Source organism: Tamandua tetradactyla, chromosome 4, assembly GCF_023851605.1.
Source record: "Tamandua tetradactyla isolate mTamTet1 chromosome 4, mTamTet1.pri, whole genome shotgun sequence".
NCBI classification, from domain to species: domain Eukaryota; kingdom Metazoa; phylum Chordata; class Mammalia; order Pilosa; family Myrmecophagidae; genus Tamandua; species Tamandua tetradactyla.
The window spans coordinates 146027920-146034548 of NC_135330.1; the positions used below are offsets into that span (position 1 = coordinate 146027920).

General features: G+C 36.5%; 1 long non-coding RNA gene across 1 annotated transcript; it reads right to left on the minus strand.

The window, feature by feature from the left end:
• Positions 1–2805: 2805 nt before the first annotated feature.
• LOC143679410 (uncharacterized) lies at positions 2806–6376 on the minus strand. Its single transcript, XR_013173722.1, has 4 exons — positions 6273–6376; positions 5440–5501; positions 4625–4770; positions 2806–3350 (listed from the first exon to the last, which is right to left on the minus strand). It is a non-coding gene; the product is annotated as an uncharacterized LOC143679410 (long non-coding RNA).
• Between the last annotated feature and the right edge of the window lie 253 nt (positions 6377–6629).

Below are 6629 nucleotides of genomic sequence, written 5' to 3' on the forward strand. Positions count from 1 at the left end.
CCAATTGTAATGCAATTATGTTAAAACACTGAATGAAGCTGCATGTGAGGTATAGGTTTTTTGTTTTTGTTTTTTTTGTTTTTTTTCTTTCTATTATTGTTTTAATTCTTATTCTGTTGTCTTTTTATTTCTTTTTCTAAATCGATGCAAATGTACTAAGAAATGATGAATATGCAACTATGTGATGTTATTAAGAATTACTGATTGTACATGTAGATTGGAATGATTTCTAATTGTTTTGTTAATTCTTTTTTTAATTAATAAAAAAAAAAAAAAGAGAAGGGATAATTGGAGCTGAAGGGATACAGACTGTACAACGGGACTGGATATAAAAACTCAGAAATGGACAGCACAATACTACCCAATTGTAATGCAATTATGTTAAAACACTGAATGAAGCTGCATGTGAGGTATAGCTTTTTTTTTTTCTTTCTATTATTGTTTTAATTCTTATTCTGTTGTCTTTTTATTTCTTTTTCTAAATCGATGCAAATGTACTAAGAAATGATGAATATGCAACTATGTGATGTTATTAAGAATTACTGATTGTACATGTAGATTGGAATGATTTCTAATTGTTTTGTTAATTCTTTTTTTATTAATAAAAAAAGATAAAAAAAATATATAAAGATAGATACCAAGAAATTTGTCACAGTGTCCATACATATTTTGTACACTATAGTTTAAGTATACAGAACTTTTTCTTGAAACTTAAGAGAAGAATCTGCAGAACTAAATTGCCAAACTGATGGAATGGGAGTGAGAGAAAAAGCTGCTTATGATTTCATCTATAGGTGTCTGGGCAGGTAGCCATTTCAATCTGAACCCCAGTTTGAAAACTCATGAAATGATTACTGAAATGGAAGGGAGAGCGATGGAACACTGTGCTGGTTTGGTGGTACTGTGGTACATTCAGTGATCATTGTCAGTAAGAGGTAATCAGAATTATAGCTCTGTTTATTAGAAATACATTCTTGGAATAAAAGTTTAAGAGAACTATCAGAATATATAAATAGTTAAAATTATGTGCATAGATGAGATGGCTGAGGTAGATTGCTTATGCCAAGATATGAAATAAAGAACATTATTTTATAAATGCTTGACTCACTAACTGGATTATTTTACCCTCCTATCGCAGTAATTTATTTTTCTTCACTGTGTCTGCATTATATTCTGTGTTCCTTTTTTTTTCTTTAAAACCATTCACCATCATGTATTTAAACATGACCTTATTTTTACTTGGTGTTCACGGTATAACTGAACACTCATGGCTTTCTCCAAATCTTAAAAATTCTTAGCTACCCTCTGTAAATGCTTTTCTGCCATTGCATCTGTTCTCTTTGTCTAGAGTGTCAGCTAACACAAGCTGGGGCCTCTCAAGCCATTTTCCATATCTTTTCATTGTTCTTTTATATTTTTAATTTCTATATCCTTCTGTGCAATTTTCTGGCAGAATATCTCAGGATTTTCTCTTTGTTCATTGATTGTCACTATTTCTGAATCCAGTCTAGAGGTTTTTCTGTGGTTATTTCTTTTATTTCAATGACTATATTATTTATTGCAGTACTTTTACTTCCCTATTTTCTATTCTTATTTTATATTATCTTCTTTCTTTCAGTGGACTTCTGTTTGCTTCTATCTCTTTGAAGATCTGTAGTATATATACTTTAAAATGATTTTCATATTGCTTTATTCTATTTTAATTTTACCCAGAATGAATTTATCTATGATTTATTTTGTTGGCTGTTGTTCCTAAATAAGTTTTACATGATTTTTGGAATTTTGTTTTGCAAGACCATCATAACTGGCAGCCTGTCATGTTCACCAGTGGTCGCCTAGGGCCTCTATCCCTCAGTAACGGTGTAAATAGTGCAAATTCAGACAGCAACCAAGCACGGGGGTGGTGTGAACTCTGCCCTGATTTCTAGGACCTATCTACTTCTTTTTGCCCCCATAGGGGTGCTTTTTATAAAAGCTCTAGCTGTGGGTTCATATAAATGGTAGGTGCCACTTCTCTCAGCTTCCACTCGGGGTGTAGGATCCCAACCCCACTCTTATCACTGGGAATCGAATCCGGGTCTCCGGCATTGAAGGCGAGAACTCTGCTTATGGAACCACCATGGCCCGCCCTGGTTCCATCTTTAATAGGGCATTTTTGGTCCTTAATACTCACTGGAGTCAAAACTGGGTGGCAGTCTGTTCCTGCTTCTAGTACTGGAACCAGCAAACCTCACCTACTGCTTGGTATTTCCTTTCCATTTCTGATCAAGAAGATGAGTATCTTGTTTTTGAGAGTGGTTTTACCTTTCTAATTTCTTCTATTTTGTTTCAGTTATATTTTCTACGGAGGGAGGTGTGAATTTATAACATGTGGACTGAAAACTTTATTTTGTTAATAAAGTGTGAATGACAGACATATTTAACCTAATTTTCACTCTAGATGTCACAATTGCTAGTTGTGATGCTCTTGTTCCTCTTATTTAGACAAAGTGTTCAGTGGCCCTTAGAGAGGAAATGAAATAGGGCTAAGTTCAATTCTTCCATTCAGTGAAAATAGGACAATTGAGTTGCTTTTTGTAGTACACAGTTTGTTGTATACACCCTGTTCAATTCAAATTTCTGTTTGCTGAGTTTAAGGGCATTTAATTTTATTTTAGCTATCGGAAACTTGCACTTAAATACCTCATTGTCCTCTGAAGACAAGGTGTTCTCAAAGTAATATTCAGGGAGCAGGACTTCGAATACATGTTCTAAAAGATTAATGATCTTTCATGCAGTGAGACTTTAATTTTTTTTAATCTTCCTTTAACTATTCACGTGACCGATAGCTTATCCATGTGTATTGTACATTTCAAATGAACTTGTCAGAAAAGAAATTATAGATGTCCTGGACCCAGAGATAACTTAACTCAGGACCCATTTCCCATGCTCCACCCCTGGATAATGTGCAAACTGTTCTTTTCTTAGGACGAAAAAGTTTTCAACATTGTCAGAAGTTAGGCCCAGAATTATCAAGATTTTACATATCCCAAGGTTTGGTTTACTCCTTTCTTGGAGAAATACAACTGCAATGACTGCAACATTCTTGAGGTTTGCATGTTGTGAGAGGAACATGTTCGAGGACATGTCTGTAACGGGAATCCAAGGAGTGCGGTTTAGTTTGCTCTCAGAGGAGTTGAAAAGTAGACAGGTTGGTGAGTTTTCATTGCATTAGGCAGAAGCAAATATCATCCACCCAGAGCAGCTTCTTGTTTACTCTTTTAAAACGTCTCATGGGTGCACAGGTGGCTCCGTGGTAGAATGCTCGCCTTCCACATGGAAGACCTGAGTTTGATTCCAGGACGGTGTACCTAAAAAAAAAAAAACACACATCAAAAAAAAAAACCTCATGTTTCTTTGAAGTTGATAGTTTGCATTTATCATAGCATGTAAACCAACTATTCTTTAAAGAAGTATTTAGATTGTTAATCATCTGTCATTATTATACAAATTTTACAAGTAAAAACCTTAGGGCTAAAAGAGGAGAGACAACATTCACCACCACTGAGATTAAATTAAACTAGGAGCCATTCCTCCCATTCAATGAACCCAAATTTAGATGCTCATAAAAGGAAGACAAAGTGAACAGTTAAAAAATGCCACAGCTCTCAGCACATAATGTTAATGACAGGGAGAATTGTAGGGCTACGGAAAAAAGAACTAGAAAATGTGAGACAGGGATCTGGAGCTCTAAAATACAGCGGTTGCTCCAAAAATTTTGAAAAGAAGGGTTCAACACTATTTTGTATCACACTTTTTTTTGTATCACACTTTTAATACAATATAAAAAGCCATCAATTTTCCATGTCAAAAATTGGGGGTGGGCAGTTGGCAATTATGGACAGGGCAATTCCTCACTTCCTTCACCTATCTACTGCTATTAGGTATGCTAGGCCTAAACACAACTGAGTCTAAAACAGTCTGTATACCCTTGTCTCCTGTTAGGTGCACTTCAACCTCACACAGTGGGAGATATGAAAATGCTAAACTGAATGTTTTTTTTCACATGGGCAGGGACCGGGAATCAAACCCGGGTCTCCGGCATGGCAGGCGGGAAGTCTGCCACTGAGCCACCATCACACCCTTCAGCTGAATGCTTTTGAAACATGACAAAGAAAAGTTCCCAATGTGGGGCATCTGAAATATGTTCTTGGAAAAGATAAAAACAGAACATTTGAGCAACCGATTGTATGGATCACTCAGTGGCCACTGAGTGGGGATATCTTAGTTCTAAGGCCTAAGATCGATGAAGTTGAGGATAGTGTTTTGGTTTCCTAGGCTGCTGAAAGCAATATACCATGAAATGGTATAGCTCCAATAATGGGAATTTATTTGCTTATGGTTAGAGCCTTGGAAAATGCCCAAATCAGGGCATCATCAAGGCAATGCTTTCTTTCTAAAGATGGGCTGTTGTCAATTCTTGATTCCTCTGCCATGTGGCAGGCAACATGGCAGTGTCTGCTGGTCTCTCCTCTTCTGGGTTCCATTAATTAAATTTTAGCATATAGAATTTAATTAATCAATCTCATTTAGTATGTATAATTTAATCAGTTGTGTTTATTCAGGATTTAATTTAATTAATTACCCTCTTATTTTTCTTGAGGGACTGTTATCCCAAGATATGGTGTATGAGAAGGTATAACATCATGGTCAAAAACACAGGTTCTGTCGCCAGACCACCGCTTATGTGACCTTGAGTAAATTAATCTTCACGTGCCTCAGTTTTCTCATCTGTAAAATAAGAATAATAGTACATATTTCAAAGGGTTGTTGTGAATATTAAAAGTTTCAATATATTTAAATTGATTATAACAGTGCCAGGCTCATACAAGATCTAAGTAAATAAGAGCTACAAAGATATTTGCACTTTATCTTCATATATGACTTTTCATTTTAATAAATACCTTTATATGTATCTTATTCATTTCAATCTCCCTGCGATATCCATTGGTAACCCAGTTTTTCAAATAAAGGAACTGAACAAAAGAGGTTGCTCAAGGCCATTCAGCTAATATGAGCCAGATCTGGAAGCAGAGTCCAGGTCTCCTGGCTCCTGTTTCAGGATATAACCTTCTATAGCTAACGGTCTCTCGACAATTGAGTTTTAATCAGATCTGTGCCTAAGTAATGTACACACACACACACACACAAATGCAATATGAGATAGAACCTTTTTGGGTAGCAATGAAAATCATCTCACTAAGAATATACTCAGAGAAGAGAAACAGTTATTTCGACATGGCCAAAGAGGTGAACAGAACACGAGGAGGTGGTAATTAATCCAACGGAGTCTACCAGCTTGTTTCATTTTTATTTCTTATGATAGTATCAGCTGATGGATAAGTGAGAGACCCAATTCCTCTGGTTATTTCAGCCAGTAACAAACTTAAGGGGTCTTACCTTTGCCAGGGTAACCAGGCCGATGCCCAAGAGGTAAGCAGAGCCACAGACCTTAACAGCCCCTGTGCGAGAGCCAAAGGAGTGACTTAATAATTAGATTATCTGTAACCCTCTATCTTGTTTTGGTTCTCAGAAACAAATCAAAGACACAACAAACAAAATGCAAATTGGCCTCTGCAGGCTTGCCTTATGGCATAATTAACAGAGGCCAGATCAAACTGCATGCCAGTACAGAGAAAATCTACCTAAAAGTGGAGCTAGGATTTAACGTTACATAATGAAACACGCTACTTTCAAGGTCTCTGAAAACACTGCTACTTCAAGTACCAGAGTTCCCTTTGCTGAAGTGACTAGGAAAGGGGTTGTTTTACCATGCCAATTCCCAGCACAGAATCCCTGCATCTGGGGACCCTCCCAAATATGATAGGGATAAAGGAACTTTTTTTTTTAATGTATAACAAATGAAATGGAAATTTAATGTATAGTGAGTAATCCTAAAATAGCTAAGAATCCTAAAGGATTGTTTCTTTTTATCTGTAATCATGAAACATTGACAGCATGAATAAAAAATAACTTTATTATTAAATATATGCAGCAGTTTTTGAGAGAATAAATGGGAGGGAGAGAGAAAGAGATAAAGACGGAGAGAGACACAGAGGGAGACAAAAATTGAAGAAGGGAGATTTAAATTGAAAACGTTGGGGATTATTTCCATAGTGAATACGCAGAGAGAAGTTATTTTCAAATGGAAGGGGTAAAGAAATGAAGGAGGAGAGGCTAGGAGAGTAAATTGAAGAACCTGGAGAAAATGTAATGCTTCTAATTAGACTCACTCATCTCAAGTCTTTCACTTCCCTTAGTCCGACACACACAGGCATAAGGTTGTCAGATGGTGAGGCGAAATACCCAAGGATGCAGAGTTCATAAGACAGACTTGGAAAGATTTTATATGTTCAGTACATGGCCTGGAGGCAGGACTTTTTATTTCAGCCAGTAACAAACTTAATAATGTGCTACCCTGATGTCACAGCTACCGGTCACTGGAAAAGCCAGTTGGACATCAGCCAGAATCTTGTTCCCACATGTCCCCTGCCAAACTATTTGAATAAACCCAGGAAAGTTCTGCGTTAGCTGAAAAATGTATCTCTTTCACTCAGCAATCTAAATGTACTCCAGAGCATTTGAAGGTG